The sequence below is a fragment of the Tamandua tetradactyla genome, chromosome 12 (genome assembly GCF_023851605.1).
Source record: "Tamandua tetradactyla isolate mTamTet1 chromosome 12, mTamTet1.pri, whole genome shotgun sequence".
In the NCBI taxonomy this organism is placed as follows: domain Eukaryota; kingdom Metazoa; phylum Chordata; class Mammalia; order Pilosa; family Myrmecophagidae; genus Tamandua; species Tamandua tetradactyla.
Window position 1 is genome coordinate 32538333 of NC_135338.1, and position 22977 is coordinate 32561309.

The 22977-nt window shown below is 37.2% G+C and overlaps 1 protein-coding gene and 1 pseudogene across 6 annotated transcripts in view; both read left to right on the forward strand.

Moving 5' to 3' along the window:
- Nucleotides 1-22977, forward strand: part of DNAL1 (dynein axonemal light chain 1) — a 71222-nt gene that overhangs the window by 33026 nt on the left and 15219 nt on the right. The window lies entirely within an intron of this gene.
- Nucleotides 16452-21895, forward strand: LOC143651982 (SREBP regulating gene protein pseudogene; annotated as a pseudogene).

Here is a 22977-nt window from a genome sequence, read left to right on the forward strand (position 1 = left end):
ATTACTCAGCATGATATCTTCAAGATTCATCCCTGTTGTGGCATGTATGAGTATTTCACTTCTTTTTACAACTGAATAATATTCCATTGTTTGGATATACCACACTTTTGTTTATTCTGTCATCTGTTGGTGAACACATGGTTTGCTTCCACATTTTGCCTCTTGTGAATAATGCTGTGAGGAACAGTGGTGTACAAATATTTGCCCTGGTCCCTGCTTTCAGTTCTTTTGGGTATATTTCTTGGAGTAGAATTGCCATGTTATATAGTAATTCTATGTTTAACTTTCTGAGGAACTGCCAAACTGTCTTCTATAGTGGCTGCATTATTTTACCTTCCCACCTTCCCATTTCACCACATCCAACATTTGTTATTTTCAGTTTTTTTAATAACCATCTTAGTGAGTGTGAAATGATATCACATTGTAATTCTAATTTGCATTTCTCTAATGGATAATGATGTTAAGCATCTTTTCAAATACTTATTGGCCATTTGAATATCTTCTTTAGAGAAATGTCTATTCAAATCCTAGGCCTATTTGTTAATTAGGTTGTCTATTTTCTGTTGAGTTGTAGGAGGTCATCATATTTAATCTTAATAATCTCTATGATTTTTTTTGATATTCTATATAGATTGGTAAATTTAAGGATATTTTGCCTTCTCTTTATTCTCTGAGCCTGAGATGATAAAATTTTCTAGGATAGGGACATTACTCATAATGGTAAAAAATATTACACTGTAGTAAAAAAAATTCAAAATGTATTACTTCAAGCTAAACATTACTTTGCTACCTAAGAATTTGCAAATAAATATATCTCCAGATTTTTAGGATCACTAAGATGATTTTTAGGATCATAGATTTTTAGGATCATAGATCACTATGGCAAACTCTTGTGTTCCCCTAGGTATTTATAGAATCCACATTCTCAAGTATTGCTATATATTTCTTCCATGAACTGTAATATTTAACCAGAGACCACAAAGAAATGATAAATATAAGATTAAAGACATGTATGAAATATTATCTAGCTGAACCATTACTTCCTTAGATATCTTTACTTCTTATTAACTCATATAGTTAGCACTCAACAGTTTGTTTTCTTCCTAGAACATGTGTGTATGTGTGTATGTATACCTTTTACCAGTCCAAAAGCATTACTACTTATGCATTGACTAAAGAAAAATAAAGCTGCAGAGGTGTAGATTCGAGACTTCAGGTAGGTTCATATACTAGATTATTCACCAGATACAACATCCTCATAGCATTATTTAAAGAGCTGCCAGAGTAAATTACAAATGACTACCCATACTGTATGAAACAGAAAATGTTAAATTGAAGGAAAGTAATCTATTTAAAAGTAATTTGGAAAACAGACTATTAATGTATATTTTAAGCCCATTCATCTATATGTATCATCTGGCCTCTGTCTTCCTCTCTGATCTCCTTTTCTATTACTCTTCTACCTAGCTGCTGATCTACATGCTCTGGCTTTCTTTCTCTTTCTTAAACCCACCAAGTCCATTCCTACCTGAGGACCTTTGTACTTAACTGTTCTCTCTTCTTTAAAACTCTTTTACCCTGAATTTCCACATTTTATCCTTCATACCTCAGCTCAGATGTTACCTGCTCAAAGGTAACAGTTCTTTTCCCTATAGCAGCTGTTTAATTTCCTACACTGCTTAAAGCAAATACCATGAAATGGTTTGGCTTAAATAATGGGAATTTATTCTCTCACGGTTTTGAAGCCAGGAAAATGTCCAACTCAAGGCATCATCAAATGACGCTCTCTTCCCAAAGACTGGCTGCTGGCAATCATGGGCTCCTCTGTCATATAGCAAGGCGCATAGTGATGTCTGCTGGTCTTTCTCTTCTCTTCCGTATTTTATTGATTTCAGCTTCTTGCTTCTTTGGCTGTTCTCTCTGTCTGAATTTCATTCTCTTAAAAAAAGGACTCCTTTTTAAGAGGATTATATAATAGAATTATGACTGGTTCTGATTGAGGTGGATCACACCTTAACTGAAGTAGCCTCATCAAAAGGTCCAATTGACAATGGGTTCCTACCCTTAGGAATGGATTAAGTTAAAGAACATGTTTTTCTGGGGTACACATAGCTTCAACCTCTATAGCAGTCACTTTACCATTATAATTTTATTTTTCATCTTGCTTGTTCTCAGAAATTATTTGTCTGTTATGTCTCTCTGTCTCTTTCTCTAATATACACACGCAGGCACACACACATACACACACACTAGAATCTAAACTCTGCTTCATGCAGGCAATGAACAACTACAATAGTGTTGTACATGTAGTAGGCACTCAAATATTTATTGAGAGACCCATTATATTTTATTACTAATTACAAAAACTTTTATGTTAAAATTTCAATTTAAAAAGTAATGTAGTAAAAACCTAAAATTGTGGAATTGTAACCCATGTCAAACTCTGAAATATGTTCTACAACTAATTGTGGTGCTGTACTTTGAAATTTATAGCTTTTTGTATATGTGTTATTTTTTAGAAAAAAAGAAGGGAAAAAGGTCGAGTGTGATGACTTTTTTTTTTTTTTTTTTTTTAACATGGGCAGGCACCGGGAATCGAACCTGGGTCCTCGGGCATGGCAGGCAAGCATTCTTACCTGCTGAGCCACCGTGGCCCGCCCGAGTGTGATGACTTTTAAATATTAATACTTTAAATATTAAAAAAATATTTAAGCCCTCTAGCCTCCTATATTCTGGAGCAGCTAGAAGGAAAAATCTGAGAGGATCATATGGTGTGATGACTTTTAAATATTAATACTTTAAATATTAAAAAAATATTTAAGCCCTCTAGCCTCCTATATTCTGGAGCAGCTAGAAGGAAAAATCTGAGAGGATCATATGGTGTGATGGCTTTTAAATATTAATACTTTAAATATTAAAAAAATATTTAAGCCCTCTAGCCTCCTATATTCTGGAGCAGCTAGAAGGAAAAATCTGAGAGGATCATATGGTAGCCCATGACAAACTCTGGGATCTGTCCTGAAATTACTTGTTGAAGAGTGCTGTGAAAACTATTGCTTTTTTATTTCTTTGCTTTGTATATGTGTTATACTATACAATTAAAAAGTTAAAATGAAAAAAAAAAAAAGTAATGTATGTTTGGGTGGTACAACGGTGGCTCAGTGGCAGAATTCTCACCTGCCATGCTGGAGACCTGGGTTCGATTCCCAGAGCCTGCCCATGCCAAAACAAACAAACAAAAAAGTAATGTATGTTCACTATAAAAAAGAAATCAAGCAATTTGTAAATATTTGAAATGCCATGTGAAAGTACTTTTTATTCCTACCTACCCCATCTCATGAGGTAACCATGATAATATTGTTTTGTAGACTTAAATTTTTTTTCAGTGCACACACAAATAAATAATTTATCTCTGTGTGTGTGTCTAAGTTATATGTGTTTTACTGATATTATACAAGGCAAATTTTTTCTGTAATTTAGCTTTTTCATTAATAATATATAAGGGGTATCCTTCATTGTTAATACATGAAGATTTAATGCATTCTTTTTTAATGGCTGCATAGTTTTCCATAGTGTCAATGTACAATAATATATTTAACTATCCCTATACTGCTGGGCATTTGAATTATTTACAAATTTTTTTCTTTGAAGGGAAGGCAATGTTGTCTTTTTTTTTTTTCTATTTCAAATCATGCTGCAGTGAACATTTCTCCAGTTATCTTAATGTATGCATATAATGGATTCCTAAAAGTAGAAATGGCAAAGATATATGTGCATTTAAATTTTTGATAGGTATCTTAAGTTGCTTCTGCTAGACTGACAGTTTCTACTTCTGTCAGTGGTGTGTTGGTGAGGATTATCCCTTTCACGTTCAACATCATTGATTATTATACATATTTTTAGCTTTTATCAAAATGATAGACAAAAATGATATCATCATGTTTTAATCTCCATTCTCTAATCAGTTGTAACTTTCAACATTTTTTGTATTATTATTAGCCATTTATGTTTCCTCTTTTGGAAACCAACCAAAGATATTCTTTGTATATTTTCTACAGTTTTTATCTTTTTCTTCAAGAATTCTAGGCAGCCTTCAATATTATAAATAATTACATAGTATTGAAAATATTGTTATTATTATTTTTTGTTGTTGCAGTAAATAGTTATTGACTATGTACCAGGTTCTTTACATGCAATATCTGATTTCAGATTCACAAAAAGTAGATAATATTCCTCATTTTAAGATGAGGAAACCAAGGCTTAGATAGTTATGTAATGTACCCAAATTTAACATTCTTCAAACACTGTTGCTGAAATGGTTGATTAATTCAACTTCTTTAGTGGGATGTTTGTCATAACTATCACAATCTTAAATATGCATGGACTTTGTCCCAACTGTCCTATATCTAGGAGTTTTTCATAAACGTACATGGACAAAGATGGTGGACAAAGTACATTCATTGTGATATAGCTTGTACAAAAGACTACAGTAACCTAAATATCTGCCAGAAATGGATTGATTAAATAAATAATTACTATGCCTACTTTCAAATATATAGGAGTTTGTGTTACTTGGAATGGTCACAACACCTTTTGAAAAAAAATTTTAATGTTTGTTTTGGTATTTTACTGCAGTTGTTCATCCCAGGTGTTGGATTTATTAGTCCATCTTTGTGGAATGTTGGTTCTATATTTTAAACATTGATCACTTCTCAAATGATTAAAACACATAAAAATATTATTCTGAGCTGGTTTACAAATCTTCATATTTAGAGAAGTATGTAGAATAGATTGGATATGTATTGAAAGACAGAATTACTCCCTGCACAACAAAAATTTATACACTTGTAATTGAATATGCATAAGAAGTTCTCATTCCTGCAAATCTTCTTCCCATATGTATTGGTTTGTTAATGCTGCTGGAATGCAATATACCAGAAATGGGTTGGCTTTTATAAAGAGAATTTATCGAATTCAAAGTTTACCATTCTGAGACTGTAAAGATGTCCAAACTAAGGACTTAAGAAAGGATGATGGGTCTGGAATACCTCTGTCAGCTGGGAAGGCACATGTTGGCTTCTGCTGGTACTTGTTCTTCGTTCTATTGCATCCAGCTTCTGATGCTGGTAGTTTCTTCTCTAAACATCTGTGGGCATTCACTTAGCTCTTCCAGGACCCAACTCAGGATTCTGGCTTGCTTAGCATCTCATGGGAAGGCAAATGGTGATGTCAGCTAGGCTCTGCATCTTCAAACATCTGTGTCTAGGCATCTGTTCTCTCTGTTGGGACTCCAAGCATCCTCAGTTCTCTGCTTATCTTTCAGCTCTGAGTTTTCTCCAAAATGTTTCCCCTTTTAAAGGACTCTAGAAAACTAATCAAGACCCACCTTGAATGGGCGGAGTCACATCCACAGTTGGGTATGTCATATCTCCATGGAAACAATCTAATCAAAAGGTCCCACCCACAACTGGGTATGTCACATATTCATGAAAACAATCCAATCAAAGTTTCCACCCCACAATATTGAATCAAGATTAAAAGAAATGGAAGTGGGTCAAGATGGCAGCTGAGTGAGATATGAAATTTAGTTCATCCTCCAGAGCAGCTAGGAACTGTATGGAACAAATGCTGGGGGGCATCAGTGACTGGACATACAGTGTACACCGGTCTGGAATGGGTGGAATGGCTGAGATCCCATGCAGAACTGTAAGTCTCCAAAGCTGCAGAGGCCAGTGCTCCTCCCTCATGGACATGGCAGGCTGGTTCCCCGAGGAGAAAGGAAACAGACTTTACTAGCAGCGGGGGCTTAGCTCAACCAAGCTCCAATTACAGAATTAATTAACAAATTCTGACCATTGAAAACAGACCCCGAGCACAATAAACCTGGAATAAACACTGAGGTAACGAAGAGTGTTTGTCCTGGAAGAGAAGAGGCAGAACTGATGAAAAATAAATAAAAACCAGGGACTTTTTGAGTTGGACAGTACAAAATACTGGAAAAGGGCAGGACCCTAAGAAAAGGGGGCACGTAAAGCCTTGGGGATACATAGAGCCACATACCAACTCAAGCTCTTGATTGAGTGGGTTTGGCTCTGAAAAGGCTTTTTGATTATTTTAATTTATTTATCTGTATTTTATGTCTTAGCAGCTCATTAGATGGAACTGCAAGCGCTCTCAGACTCCTGCAATGACCCAGGCAAGGGTGGAACTAAGGCATGTCTGAGAGACAAAGTAACTAGTCAGGTGAAAAGGGTTAATTCCCTAAAGGACATATCTTCACCAAGATAAGGGGGATGGGGCCCAGATCAAGTGACTGCCCTCCTTCAGGGAATTCAGGAGCTGGAAAACAGGAGCAATCAAAGCTAGCTTACTACTGCAACCTCTGTCTCAACCACACCACTGGCAGGGAGAGGCTGCTGAAATTAAAGGCACTACATCACTTTAAGTTGGTGAGAAGTGATGGGCTGACAAGCACCACATGCTGGGCAGGATAGGAAAAACACAGAGACTACAGTCTTCATAGGGAAGTCTGACAATCTGCTGGGTCTCACAATCAGGGAAAACTGATGCTGGCTACTTTCTCTTCCTCAGGCATGGACCTATCTGATCTGGGAAAATCTGACTAGGGTTAATAATATCTGAGGAGACCCTCCTCAAAAAAAAAAAAAGTTCCATATAGGCAAGGCAAGAAACAGAAAATCAAGAACTGAAAATTCTGATCAGTTAAACTAAACCGGTACTACAGGGCTAGAATAAGTTGAACTGAATGTCAAAGAACAGATAGAGAACAAAGCCATCCAGGAAGAAAACCCTAGATAAGAGTGTTTCCAGAATAAACTAATTAGGTGAATCATTGCCTAGATGCCAGCAAATAATGAGTCATACTAGGAAAATTAAAGATATGACCCAGTCAAAAGGACAAACCAACACTTCAAAAGAGATACAGAAGTTGAAACAACTAGTTCAGGATATCTGAGCAGACATGCAAAATCTCATAAAAAACCAAACCAGTGAGTTGAGTGAGAATATAAAGAAGGCATTGGGCAAACAAAGTAGAATTTTGAAAATTTGGAAAAACAAATTGTAGAACCTATAGGAATGAAAGTCAAAATAGAAGAGATTAAAAAAAAACAGTGGAAACCTACAACAGTAGATTTGAAGACACAGAAGAAAGGATTAGTGAACCTAGAGGACAGAACATCTGAACTTCTACATGCAAAAAAATATATAGGGAAAAAAATGAATGGAAAAATCTGAGCAGGGTCTGAGAGAATGGAATGACAACTAAAACTGCATGAATATATGTGTTCTGGGTATCTCAGAAGAAGAGAAGGGAAAAGGAGCAGAAGACTAATGGAGGATATAATCACTGAAAATTTCCCATCTCTTATGAAAGACAGAAGATTACAGATTCAAGAAGTGCAGCATACCCCAAACAGAATAGATAGAAATAGACCTTGTCAATTGTCAGAGACAAAGAGAGAATTTTGAAAGCAGTGGGTGAAAATAATCCATCACGTATAAGGAAAGCTCAATAAGACCATGTGTGGATTTCTCAGCAGAAACCGTGGAGGTGAGAAGGCTCAGAGAGAAAAACTGCCAACCAAGAATTCTATACCCAGCAAAACTGCCCTTCAGAAATGAAGGGGAGATTAAAATCTTCTCAGGCAAACAGTCACTGACAGAATTTATGACTAAGAGACCATCTGTACAAGAAATAATAAAGGGAGCACTACAGGCAGATAGGAGAGGACAGGAGAGAGAAGTATGGAGAAGAGTGTAGAAATGAAGACTATCAGTAAAGGTAAAAAGAGAAAAAAATAAGATATGACATGTAAAATCCAAAAGACAAAATGATAGAAGAAAGTACTGCCTTTACAGTAATAACATTAAATGTTAATGGATTAAACTCCCAAATCAAAAGACATAGATTGTCAGAATGGGTTAAAAAACAGGACCCATCTATCTATATATTGTCTACAAGAAACTCTCTTTAGATCCAAGGACAAAAATAGGTTGAGAGTGAAAGGTTTAGAAAAGACATTTCATGCAAACAACAACCAGAAAAGAGCAGGGTATTAGCTATACTAATATTTGAAAAATTAAGTGTCAAATGTAAAACAATAAAAAGAGACAAAGAAGAACACTATGTATTAATAAAAGTTACAATTCAACAGGAAGTCATAAAATCATAAATATTTATGCACCAAGCCAGAATGCTCCATATATGAGGAAAACACTGACAACACTGAAGGGAGAAGTAGACACCTCTACCATAATAGTTGGAGACTTCAATTCCCCAGTCTCATCAGTGGATAGACCATCTAGACAGAGGATCAGTAAGGAAACAGAGTTTGAATAATACAATAAATGAACTAGACTTAACAGACATTTACAGAGCATTATACACTACAACAGTAGGATACACATTTTTCTCAAGTGCACATGGATCTCAAGGAAAGACTATATGCTGAGTCATGAAGCAAGTCTCCATAAATTTAAAAAGATGAAATCATACAAAACACTTTCTTGGATTGTAATGGAATGAAGTTGGAAATCAATAACAGGCAGAGGGCCAGGAAATTCACAAATATATGGAGGCTAAACAACACCCTTTTAAACAACCAATAGATCAAGGAAGAAATTACAAGAGAAATCAGTAAATATCTTGAGGCAAAAGAAAATGAAAACACAACATATCAAAATTTATGGATACAGCAAAGGTGGTAAAGAGAGGGAAAGTAATTGCCCTAAATACCTATATTAAAAAGAAAGAGTGAGCAAAAATCAAGGAATTAACTGTTCACCTGGAAGAACTAGAGAAAGAATTGCAAGCTAACCCCAAAGCCAACCAAAGGAAAGCAACAATGGCAATGAGAACAGAAATAAATGAAATTGAGAATATGAAAACAATAGAGAAAATCAACAAAACCAAAAGTTGGTTCTTTGAGAAAATTAATAAAATCGATAGACCCTTAGCTGGCTTGACAAAAAAAAAAAAAAAGAGAGAGAGAGAAAGAGAGAGAGAGAGAGAGGGTGCAAATAAAACCAGAAATGGAAGAGGAAACATAACTACTGATCCCACAGAAATAAAGGAGGTAATGAGAGGATACTATAAGCAACTATATGCTAATAAACTAGACAACATATGAAATGGACACCTTCCTAGAAAGGCATGAATGACCAACATTGACTCAAGAAGAAATAAACGACTTCAACAGACCAATCACAAGTAAAGAGATTGAATCAGTCACCAAGAACCTCCCCCCCAAAAAAAAGTCCAGGACCAGATGGCTTCACATTTGAATTCTACCAAGCATTCAAGAAAGAATTGGTACCAATCCTCTCAAACTCTTTGAAAAAAATGAGGAGAGAAAGCTACCTTCTCATTCGGTGAAACCAGTATCACCCAAATACCAAAGCCAAAGGTACTGCAAGAAATAAAATTACAGACCAATCTCTTTAATGAATATAGATGCAAAAATCCTCAACAAAATACTTTCAAATTGAATCCAGAAATTATACACCATGACCAAGTAGGATTTTTTTTTTATTAATTAACGGAAAAAAAGAAATTAACCCAACATTTAGAAATCATACCATTCTACATATGCATTCAGTAATTCTTAACATCATCACATAGATGCATGATCATCGTTTCTTAGTATATTTGCATCGGTTTAGAAGAACTAGCAACACAACAGAAAAAGATATAGAATGTTAATATAGAGAAAAAAATAAAAGTAATAATAATAGTAAAAAAAAAAAAACCTATAGCTCAGATGCAGCTTCATTCAGTGTTTTAACATGATTACTTTACAATTAGGTATTACTGTGCTGTCCATTTTTGAGTTTTTGTTTCTAGTCCTGTTGCACAGTCTGTATCCCTTCAGCTCCAATTACCCATTATCTTACCCTGTTTCTAACTCCTGCTGGACTCTGTTACCAATGACATATTCCAAGTTTATTCTCGAATGTCGGTTCACATCAGTGGGACCATACAGTATTTGTCCTTTAGTTTTTGGCTAGACTCACTCAGCATAATGTTCTCTAGGTCCGTCCATGTTATTACATGCTTCATAAGTTTATCCTGTCTTAAAGCTGCGTAATATTCCATCGTATGTATATACCACAGTTTGTTTAGACACTCATCTGTTGATGGACATTTTGGCTGTTTCCATCTCTTTGCAATTGTAAATAACGCTGCTATAAACATTGGTGTGCAGATGTCCGTTTGTGTCTTTGCCCTTAAGTCTTTTGAGTAGATTCCCAGCAATGGTATTGCTGGGTCATATGGCAATTCTATATTCAGCTTTTTGAGGAACCGCCAAACTGCCTTCCACAGTGGTGGCACCATTTGACATTCCCACCAACAGTGGATAAGTGTGCCTCTTTCTCTGCATCCTCTCCAGCACTTGTCATTTTCTGTTTTGTTGATAATGGCCATTCTGGTGGGTGTGAGATGATATCTCATTGTGGTTTTGATTTGCATTTCTCTAATGGCCAGGGACATTGAGCATCTCTTCATGTGCCTTTTGGCCATCCGTATTTCCTCTTCTGAGAGGTGTCTGTTCAAGTCTTTTTCCCATTTTGTAATTGGGTTGGCTGTCTTTTTGTTGTTGAGTTGAACAATCTCTTTATAAATTCTGGATACTAGACCTTTATCTGATATGTCATTTCCAAATATTGTCTCCCATTGTGTAGCCTGTCTTTCTCCTTTCTTGATGAAGTTCTTTGATGCACAAAAGTGTTTAATTTTGAGGCGCTCCCATTTATTTATTTCCTTCTTCAGTGCTCTTGCTTTAGGTTTAAGGTCCATAAAACTGCCTCCAATTGTAAGTTTCATAAGATATCTCCTTACATTTTCCTCTAACTGTTTTATGGTCTTAGACCTAATGTTTAGATCTTTGATCCATTTTGAGTTAACTTTTGTATAGGGTGTGAGAGATGGGTCTTCTTTCATTCTTTTGCATATGGATATCCAGTTCTCTAGGCACCATTTATTGAAGAGACTGTTCTGTCCCAGGTGAGTTGGCTTGACTGCCTTATGAAAGATCAAATGTCCATAGATGAGAGGGTCTATATCTGAGCACTCTATTCGATTCCATTAGTCGATATATCTATCTTTATGCCAATACCATGCTGTTTTGACCACTGTTGCTTCATAATATGCCTTAAAGTCAGGCATCGCGAGACCTCCAGCTTCGTTTTTTTTCCTCAAGATGTTTTTAGCAATTCGGGGCACCCTGCCCTTCCAGATAAATTTCCTTATTGGTTTTTCTGTTTCTGAAAAATAAGTTGTTGGGATTTTGATTGGTATTGCATTGAATCTGTAAATCAATTTAGGTAGGATTGACATCTTAACTATATTTAGTCTTCCAATCCATGAACACGGTATGCCCTTCCATCTATTTAGGTCTTCTGTGATTTCTTTTAACAGTTTTTTGTAGTTTTCTTTATATAGGTTTTTTGTCTCTTTAGTTAAATTTATTCCTAGGTATTTCATTCTTTTAGTTGCAATTGTAAATGGGATTCGTTTCTTGATTTCCCCCTCAGCTTATTCATTACTAGTGTATAGAAATGCTACAGATTTTTGAATGTTGATCTTGTAACCTGCTACTTTGCTGTACTCATTTATTAGCTCTAGTAGTTTTGTTGTGGATTTTTCCGGGTTTTCGACGTATAGTATCATATCGTCTGCAAACAGTGATAGTTTTACTTCTTCCTTTCCAATTTTGATGCCTTGTATTTCTTTTTCTTGTCTAATTGCTCTGGCTAGAACCTCCAACACAATGTTGAATAATAGTGGTGATAGTGGACATCCTTGTCTTGTTCCTTATCTTAGGGGGAAAGTTTTCAATTTTTCCCCATTGAGGATGATATTAGCTGTGGGTTTTTCATATATTCCCTCTATCATTTTAAGGAAGTTCCCTTGTATTCCTATCTTTTGAAGTGTTCTCAACAGGAAAGGATGTTGAATCTTGTCAAATGCCTTCTCTGCATCAATTGAGATGATCATGTGATTTTTCTGCTTTGATTTGTTGATATGGTGTATTACATTAATTGATTTTCTTATGTTGAACCATCCTTGCATACCTGGGATGAATCCTACTTGGTCATGATGTATAATTCTTTTAATGTGTTGTTGGATACGATTTGCTAGAATTTTATTGAGGATTTTTGCATCTATATTCATTAGATTGGTCTGTAGTTTTCTTTTCTTGTAATATCTTTGCCTGGTTTTGGTATGAGGGTGATGTTGGCTTCATAGAATGAATTAGGTAGTTTTCCCTCCACTTCGATTTTTTTGAAGAGTTTGAGGAGAGTTGGTACTAATTCTTTCTCAAATGTTTGATAGAATTCACATGTGAAACCGTCTGGTCCTGGACTTTTCTTTTTAGGAAGCTTTTGAATGACTAATTCAATTTCTTTACTTGTGATTGGTTTGTTGAGGTCATCTATGTCTTCCTGAGTCAAAGTTGGTTGTTCATGTCTTTCCAGGAACCCATCCATTTCATCTAAATTGTTGTATTTATTGGCATAAAGTTGTTCATAGTATCCTGTTATTACCTGCTTTATTTCTGTGAGGTCAGTAGTTATGTCTCGTCTTCCATTTCTGATCTTATTTATTTGCATCCTCTCTCTTCTTCTTTTTGTCAATCTTGCTAAGGGCCCATCAATCTTATTGATTTTCTCATAGAACCAACTTCTGATCTTATTGATTTTCTCTATTGTTTTCAATTTCATTTATTTCTGCTCTAATCTTTGTTATTTCTTTCCTTTTGCTTGCTTTGGGATTAGTTTGCTGTTCTTTCTGCAGTTTTTCCAAGTGGACAGTTAATTCCTGCATTTTTGCCTTTTCTTCTTTTCTGATATAGGCATTTAGGGCAATAAATTTCCCTCTTAGCACTGCCTTTGCTGCATCCCATAAGTTTTGATATGTTGTGTTTTCATTTTCATTTGCCTTGAGGTATTTACTAATTTCTCTTGCAATTTCTTCTTTGACCCACTCGTTGTTTAAGAGTGTGTTGTTGAGCCTCCATGTATTTGTGAATTTTCTGGCACTCGGCCTATTATTGATTTCCAACTTCATTCCTTTATGATCCGAGAAGGTGTTGTGTATGATTTCAATCTTTTTAAATTTGTTAAGACTTGCTTTGTGACCCAGCATATGGTCTATCTTTGAGAATGATCCATGAGCACTTGAGAAAAAGGTGTATCCTGCTGTTGTGGGATGTAATGTCCTATAAATGTCTGTTAAGTCTAGTTCATTTATAGTAATATTCAGATTCTCTATTTCTTTATTGATCCTCTGTCTAGATGTTCTGTCCGTTGATGAGAGTGGTGAATTGAAGTCTCCAACTATTATGGTATATGAGTCTATTTCCCTTTTCAGTGTTTGCAGTGTATTCCTCACGTATTTTGGGGCATTCTGGTTCGGTGCGTAAATATTTATGATTGTTATGTCTTCTTGTTTAATTGTTCCTTTTATTAGTATATAGTGTCCTTCTTTGTCTCTTTTAACTGTTTTGCATTTGAAGTCTAATTTGTTGGATATTAGTATAGCCACTCCTGCTCTTTTCTGGTTGTTATTTGCATGAAATATCTTTTCCCAACCTTTCACTTTCAACCTATGTTTATCTTTGGGTCTAAGATGTGTTTCCTGTAGACAGCATATAGAAGGATCCTGTTTTTTAATCCATTCTGCCAGTCTATGTCTTTTGATCGGGGAATTCAGTCCATTAACATTTAGTGTTATTACTGTTTGCATAATATTTTCCTCTACCATTTTGCCTTTTGTATTATATATATCATATCTGACTTTCCTTCTTTCTACACTCTTCTCCATACCTCTCTCTTCTGTCTTTTCGTATCTGACTCTAGTGCTCCCTTTAGTATTTCTTGCAGAGCTGGTCTCTTGGTCACAAATTCTCTCAGTGACTTTTTGTCTGAGAATGTTTTAATTTCTCCCTCATTTTTGAAGGACAATTTTGCTGGATATAGGAGTCTTGGTTGGCAGTTTTTCTCTTTTAGTAATTTAAATATATCATCCCACTGTCTTCTAGCTTCCGTGGTTTCTGCTGAGAAATCTACACATAGTCTTATTGGGTTTCCCTTGTATGTGATGGATTGTTTTTCTCTTGCTGCTTTCAAGATCCTCTCTTTCTCTTTGACCTCTGACATTCTAACTAGTAAGTGTCTTGGAGAACGCCTGTTTGGGTCTAATCTCTTTGGGGTGCGCTGAACTTCTTGGATCTGTAATTTTAGGTCTTTCATAAGAGTTGGGAAATTTTCAGTGATAATTTCTTCCATTAGTTTTTCTCATTCTTTTCCCTTCTCTTCTCCTTCTGGGACACCCACAACACGTATATTTGTGCGGTTCATATTGTCCTTGAGTTCCCTGATACCCTGTTCAAATTTTTCCATTCTTTTCCCGATAGTTTCTGTTTGTTTTTGGAATTCAGATGTTCCATCCTCCAAATCACTAATTCTATCTTCTGTCTCTTTAAATCTATCATTGTAGGTATCCATTGTTTTTTCCATCTTTTCTACTTTATCCTTCACTTCCATAAGCTCTGTGATTTGTTTTTTCAGTTTTTCTATTTCTTCTTTTTGTTCAGCCCATGTCTTTTTCATGTCCTCCCTCAATTTATCGATTTCGTTTTTGAAGAGGTTTTCCATTTCTGTTCGTATATTCAGCATTAGTTGTCTCAGCTCCTGTATCTCATTTGAACTATTGGTTTGTTCCTTTGACTGGGCCATATTTTCAGTCTTCTGAGCATAGTCCATTATCTTCTGCTGGCGTCTGGGCATTTAGTCAGATTTCCCTGGGTGTTGGACTCAACAGTTTGGAAGATTTTTCTGTGAAATCTCTGGGTTCTGTTTTTCTTATCTTGCCCAGTAGGTGGCGCTCGTGGCACACGTTTGTCTCATGTGTTTGGAAGGGATTCCCCCCCGGTTACCGTTCTCCGCCACCTGGGGATTTTCAATCCAATTCTCTCAGTTGGTCCGGGGGGCCGCGCGAGGTGGGGGCGCCAGCCGCCGTGGCTTGAGGGGACGCTGTGGGTCCTTTATTAATGCCCCTATTGGTGTTTGGTTGGACCCAGTCCCTGCCACTGTCGGAAATTCCCTCCTCTCCGTGGAGTGGTGCCGGTCGCCGGCCGCTGCGGCCCGGGGAACTCACCACCGGACCAGGAAGCCGCCCGCGGGGGAGGGGTGTCGGTCACCGGCCGCCGCGGCCTGGGGAACTCGCCACCGGACCAGGAAGCCGCCCGCAGGGGAGGGGCGCCGGTTGCCGGCCACCGTGGCTTGGGTAGCCCTCTGATCCAAGACTCGTAGCCGGTCCAGGAAGCCGCCCGCAAAAGAGCGGCGCCGGCCGCCACGGCTTGGGAAACTTGCCTCTCCGAGACTCTCAACCGGCCCGGGAAGGAGGGAGGGAGGAGCTCCGGCCACCAGCTGCCGCGGCTCGGGGGACCGCGCGCCGCTCGGGGATCTCACCGCAGCAGAGTCTCGCAGTCAGTCTAACCAGTCCATTCCCAGCATACTGGGGTATCTGTGTGTCCATTCCCTGCCGTGGCCCCGGGAGCTGTTCTGCACTGTTTCTGTTCACCTAGTAGTTGCTCTGGAGGAGGAACTAAGACACGCGTACCTTACTAAGCCGCCATCTTGGCCCCCTGCATCCCCAAGTAGGATTTATTCCAGCTATGCAAGGCTGGTTCAACACAAAAAATTAATATAATATGCCATATCAATAAATCAAAACAAAAACCACATGATCATCTTTCTTGATGCAGAAAAGGCATTTGACAAAATTCAGCATCCTTTCTTGATGAAAACACTTCAAAGAATAGGAATAGAAGGAACTTCCTCAATATTATAAAGAGAATATATGAAAAACTGACAGCTAACATCATCCTCAATGGGGAAAAACTGAAAGCTTTCCCTCTAAGATCAGGAGCAAGACAAGGATGCCCACTGTCACCATTGTTATTCAACATTGTGCTGTAAGTTCTAGCCAGAGCTAACCAGAGCAATTAGAGAAAAAAAAAGAAATAAAAGGCATCCAGATTGGAAAGGAAAAAGTAAAGGTCTCACTGTTTGCAGATGACATGATACTATATGTAGAAAATCCAAAAAAACCTATAGCAAAGCTACTGGAGTGAATTAATGCATACAGCAAAGTGGCAGGGTACAAGATCAACACCCCAAAATCAGTTTTACTATACACTAGTGATGAGCAATCTAAGCTGGAAATCAAGAAAAAAATTCCATTTACAATAGCAAATAATTAAATATTTGGGAATAAATTTAAGGATACAAAAGACCTATGCACAGAAACTATAAGAAATTGCAGAAAGACATCATGGAAGATCTAAATAAATGGAAGGGCATACTGTGTTCATGGATTGGAAGACTAAATATAGTTAAGATAACAGTTCTACCCAAAATGATTTATAGATTCAATGCAATACCAATTAAAATCCCAAACAACTTACTTTGCAGAAATAGAAGAAACAATAACCAGGGAGCTGGCTGGACCACAGGTTTTGGGGGCAAGTTGGGTCTGTGGGGAGCATAGGGGCCATGCTACCCAGACCCCGGGCCTGCTCCGCTTCATGCCGGGATGGTGAACCTGGTGGCCATGGTCTGGTGCTGGCTTCTGTGGAAGATGTGGGTGTTTGCCCTGGTTTTTGAGCTCTCACTCATCTACTTTCTCACAAGCACCTCAAGCAGAAGGAGAGGGCAGTGAGATTGAAATCTCCTCCAGATTCAAGACGATGATCAGCCCATTCCTTGGGAAATACATAAACCTGGGCAACTGCAGTCGACCAGGCAATCAGTGTCGTAATTCCATTCATGTCAGTGTGCCTAGCACAAAGCAATACTGCTGTATTGGCTGCTTGCCCAATGGCTGCTGCAGCACCTAGGAGTACTGTGTCTCCTGCTGCCTGCAGCCCAACAAGCAACTTCTCTTGGAGCACTTCTCAGATGGGCAGCTGTGGCATTCCAGAACCTCTTCGTGGCAGTGAAAGATCACTTTGAATTGTTTTTGGCTAAATGCAGGACCTCATCCCAGAGTGTGCAAAATGAGAACACTTATAGAGATCCCATAGCAAAGTATTGCTGTGGCAAGAGTCCTCCTGAGCTCTTCCCTGCGTGATAGGCACAGAAGACTTAAAGCATGGGCAAGAAGAGACTCTGCTGAAGAACTCTGCCAACCTGAAGCCACATTCAAATCTAGTGCATTGGTCAGAGGACAAAGGCACTTTAGGAAACTACTTCTCGTGTTGTGCTTCTTGTGTTCACTTCATCGCCTGGACCTTACCAGATGAAACTGTTCTATAGAGCAACATGGAAATTTCACCCATTCACATTCACAAAAGGCAAAACTGCAGGCTGAGTTTTAGGTGGTTTTGACATTCTTGTGTGGCACTACCTGTGTTCCTGTGAGAGAGCTGTGACTTGTGTTCTCCACTTGTTGGGACTCAGTTTTTACTTATGGTTCTGATCTGGGCCCTTTTGCCATAAAAATATTTATTGGAGATCTTTGGAGTATTGGGAAAGTGATAATGTTTTGTGTAGAAAAATATATTCAAGGAAATTATTTTGATTGTCACCATTATTCTTGTTTTCCTGTGTTCTTGAATTTCATGAATTAAATTATCCGTTTGCCCCTAGAGAAAATATTTTGTCTCTTAAAATGTGGACTTTCTCTCTAGGAGTTTATTTTTGTTTTTATTTTAACAGCATCTTCATGAGTAGGCCTTGAACACCAATGAATTAACCATATCCTGACACCATAAAATTGCCTGAAAAGTCAAAGACACTGTTCCATACTAACGCTATACAAGATTTCTAGCTGTTAGCACCACATGCATGCAGATTTGTTTCTAGTGGTATTTGAATATGCTTGCATACCTATGTGAGAGAATGATTTAACAAAAAATTCTGACTTACTTTCCTGGGGTACTCTGTCCTCATTTCCTTTGAAATCACTGTGTTCTACTCAGTCATTGTACAAAGGGAACATCAGGAAAATCATGGACTGCCTCGTCGCTGTGTCCTGTTGGAGAATCCCAGTATTAAGTCAGTTTTCAAATGGAGATACATTAGTAGCTTGCTGTATGACTTCATTCTTTATTGCTTTCAGCTTCTATGGATATAACAGGTGCAAATACTCACTTTCCCTGTGATTTGCAATGTATAATAGTTTCATAGTTTATGTTTAAAAAGGAAAAAAGAAAACCCAACTATGATAGTGAAATTCATGTGCCAACTTGGCTAGGTTATGGTGTCCAGTTGTTCAGTCAAGAAAGCACTGGCCTGACTGTTTCTGTGAGAGTATTTCATGGATCTAAATAATCAGTAAGTTGATTGCATCTGTGGCTAAGTCTACACTCAACTGAGGAGTTGCCTTCAGCAGCGAGAGAAGTCTCATCCAATCAGTTGAAGGCCTTAAAAGGAGAAATATGATTTCAGCTGTAAGCAGAAAGAATTTCATCTCTGCTTAGCTGGCCACCTTCTTCTGGGGCAATTAATCAGATACCTTCATCTGAATTCCCAGTTTTGCGGCCTACCTTACAGAATTCAGACTTGCCCAGTCCCATGGTTGTGTGGAAACTATCAGCTTTCTTAGAGAATAAACTGGCAGTGACTTTGTTTTTTAATTTTACAAACACACACTCTCCCTCCCTCTTCTCCCCTTCCCCTGGTAACCTCTAATTTGCTATTTCTAGTCATCTCTTGTAAGTGATATTATGCAATTTTGGCCTTATGTGCCTTATTTATTTCACTGAGCATAATGTTTTCAGAATTCTTCCATGTTGCAGCATGTCTTATAACTTCAGTTTTTCTTATGGCCAAATAATATTCCACTCTGTGTATGTACCACATTTTGTTAATCCATTCATTTGTTGTTAGATACTTTTGGCTATTGTGAATAATGCTGCTATAAACCTTGGGCTATGTTTTCATTCTCTTTGGGCATATACTTAGAAGTGAGGTTGCTCAATCGAATGGTAATTGTATATTTGACTTTTTGAAGGACTGCCATTTCACTTTTCATTATGGCTGCACCATTTTATGTTTACACCAATAATACGTTAGAGTTCCAGTTTCTCCACATCCTCACGAACACTTTTCCATTTTAAAAATAGTCATCCTGGGCGGGCCATGGTGCCTTAGCAGGCAGAGTTCTCACCTGCCATGCCAGAGACCCAGGTTCATTTCCCAGTGCCTGTTCAGGAAAAAAAAAATAGTCATCCTTGTGAGTGTGACATGGTGTCTTATTGTGGTTTTGGTTTGTATTCCCTATTGAATAATGATGATAAGCATCTTTTTGTGTGTTTATTGGCCATTTGTATATTATTTCTGGAAAATATCTATTAAAGTCCTTTGCCTATTTAAAAAAGAAAAGAAAAGAAAAGAAAAACGAATAACCAAATTTGTTTGGAAGGGAAGGGTGCCCCAAATAGCTAAAAATATCTTGAGAAAGAAAAATGAAGTGGGAGGTCTCACACTACCTGACTTTAAAGCATATAATGAACCTACAGTGGTCAAAACAACATGATATTGGCATAAAGACAGATATACTGACCAATGGAATAAAAATAAGTGTTCAGAAATAGAGCCTCTCATCTATGGACAATTGATCTTTGATAAGGAGGTCAAGCCAATTCACCTGGAACAGAGCAGCCTCTTTAAGAAATGGTATTTGAAGAACTGGATGTCCCTATGTAAAAGAATGAAAGAGGATCCATATCTTACACCCTATACAAAAATTAACTCAAAATGGATCGAAGACCTGAACTTTAGAGCTAAGATTGTAAAAGTTTTAGAAGAAAATGTAGGGAAATATCTTATAAATCTTATAATAGGAGGTGGTTTCCTAAACCTTACACCCAAAGCACAAGCGTTGAAAAAAAATAAATAGATAAATGGAATCTTCTCAACATTAAACACTGTTGTGCATCAAAGAACTTAGTCAAGAAAATAAAAAAGGCAGCCTACACAATGGGAGACAGTATTTGGAAATCATGTATCAGATAAGAGGTTAGTATCCAGAATATATAAAGAAATTCTTCAACTCAACAACAAAAAAATAAACAACTCAATTAAATGATGGGCAAAAGATATGAACAGACACTTTTCAAAAGAGGAAATACAAATGGCTAAGAGGCACATGAAAAGATGCTCGACTTCACTGGCTATTAAGGAAATGCAAATCAAAATCACGAGATATCCTTTGCCACCCATTAGAAAGGCCATTATCAAAAAAAAAAAAAAAAAACAGAAGACAAGTGCTAGAGAGGATGTGTAGAAAGAGATGCACTTATTCAGTGTTGGTGGGAATGTAAATGGTGCAACCACTCTGGAAGGCAGTTTGGTGGTTTCTCAGAAAGCTAAGTATATAATTACCATATGATCCAGCAACCCCATTACCCAGGTATATATTTAGAGGAAAGGAAAGCAAGGACACAAATGGACATTTTCACACCAATGTTTATGGCAGCATTATTTATGATTGCCAAGAGATGGAAACAGCCCAAATGTCCATCAACTGACAAGTGGTTAAACAAGCTGTGGTATATACATATGATGGAATATTACACAGCTATAAGACAGAATAAAGTCATGAAGCATTTAACAACATGGTTGAAGCTTGAGGATATTATGCTGAGTGAAATTAGCCAGAAACAAAAGGACAAATACTATGTGGTCTCACTAATATGAACTGACATTAATGAATGAACTTTTCTTTTTAAACTAATTAGATCTATTGGTCACTTACAGTTCCCACAGAAGTACACAGCATGCCACACAAGGTCACCAAGAGTATAACCTGACACAGGGTAACTACAATGGTTAAGTGAGACAACAAAGGGAAACTCTGGGCTGCAGCCTTTATTGGAGTCTAGGGTGGCACATTAGCAGTTTGGCAGTCAAGTATGCAATTGGTGGGTGCTTGTTTGAATTTGACCATGATAGTTGGTCTGATATGATGGCAAAACATCAAATGGCATTTTGAACTTGAGAATACTAATACAATAACATATTTTAATCTGCCTGTAGAAAAGTGACGATAGTTTATCTCACCTTTTAAATTATTGGTATGTCAGAAAAACTAGTCATTATGTTTACTATAACCCATGTTTGCTTCTATATGCTTTTATTCCCATTATCAACCCCTGTAGTATCAGGTTGATCTTACCATCTTTGTTGGAGTTTCTTAAGAATTTCTCCATAGTTCATGCTAATTTTTTCCCCTCTGTGAAATATCTTTACCTCCTTTCATATTCTTTTTTGAGAATAAGAATTCTCAGATTCCACTGACACCTTACAAAGTGAGAGCCATGCTATTTCATGTGTAAACTGCTGTGGTTACAATTTGGATTCACCATAAATTTTTCCTAGTTGATACTGTCAATATCCTAAAAAGGTATTACTTGTATTAAACTTAAATCCCTCCCTTTTCAAGGACTGTCAGAATAATACTCCATCTGGCCATTCCGAATTTATTACTTTCTGTGAGCTTACTCATTTACTGGTAAGTTCTTTTTAGATACACCTGGCAAGATCATATCTACTCACCTTAGATAAAAATGTGTTAATAAATACTCAGAACGGTTTAAAGATTATGGCCAATAAAATATTGATTTTCAAGAGTATAATTTTTACTTTGGAAAGCAATATTATCCCACTTAAATTTTTCATGTATAGAATATCCATGTTAAAATACCAAGTTGCTGAAAGATTTATCAAAATGAGTGGTCCAAACAATAATTATATTCCAATTTAAGACAAATTAAACATTTAAGGGTAGAAAGAATATGTGAAGGCTTTTGGAAAACTCAGATAATAGCCTGACCCTGAAGGTGTTTGAGAAACTCAGCAAGGCAGCGTTACTCCAATCACCAATATAAATTAGTTTTGCCTGTTTTAGAGCACATAAATAGAACTGTACAATATGTCCTTTTAAAAAAAAATTATTGATAAATCTTAAATTACAAACATTCTATACATGGTGTACAATTTGTGGGTCATAATATTATCACATAGTTGTGTATTCATCACTGTTCTAGTTTGCTAGCTGCCAGAATGCAATATACCAGAAACAGAATGGCTTTTAAAAAGGGGAATTTAATAGGTTGCTAGTTTATAGTTCTAAGGCCAAGAAAATGTCCCAATTAAAACAAGTCTACAGAAATGTCAGATCTAAGGCATCCAGGGAAAGATACCGTGGTTCAAGACGGCCAATAAAGTTCAGAGTTTCTCTCTGAAGTGGAAGAGCACATGGCGAACACAGTCAGAGTTTCTCTCTCATCTGGAAAAGCACATATGGTCAGGGTTCCTCTCTCATCTGGAAGGGCACATGGTGAACATGGCTTCATCTCCTAGCTTCTCCTGGCTTCCTGTTTCATGAAGCTCCCCAGGAGGCATTTTCCTTCTTCATCTCCAAAGGACTCTGGCTGGTGGACTCTGCTTTTTGTGGCTATGTCGTTCTGCTCTGCTCTCTCTAAATCTCCCATTCTCCAAAATGTTTCCTCTTTTATAGGGCTTCAGAAACTAATCAAGACCCACGCAAATGGATGGAGACATGCCTCTACCTAATCCAGCTTAACAACCACTCTTGATTAAGTCACATCTCCAGGGAGATGATCTAATTACAATTTCAAGCCTATAATACTGAATAGGGATTAGAAGAAACAACTGCCTTTACAAAATGGGATTAGGATTAAAACATGGCTTTTCTAGGGTACATACATTATTTCAAACCAGCACAATCACCATGATCATTTTTTAGAATATTTGCATCACTCCAGAAAAAGAAATAAAAAGAAAATACTCATACATACCATACACCTACCCTTCCCTCTTATTGACCACCAGTATTTCCATCTACCTAATTTATTTTAACCTTTGTCCCCCTATTATTTGTTCATTTTTATCCATAATTTTTACTCATCTGTTCATACC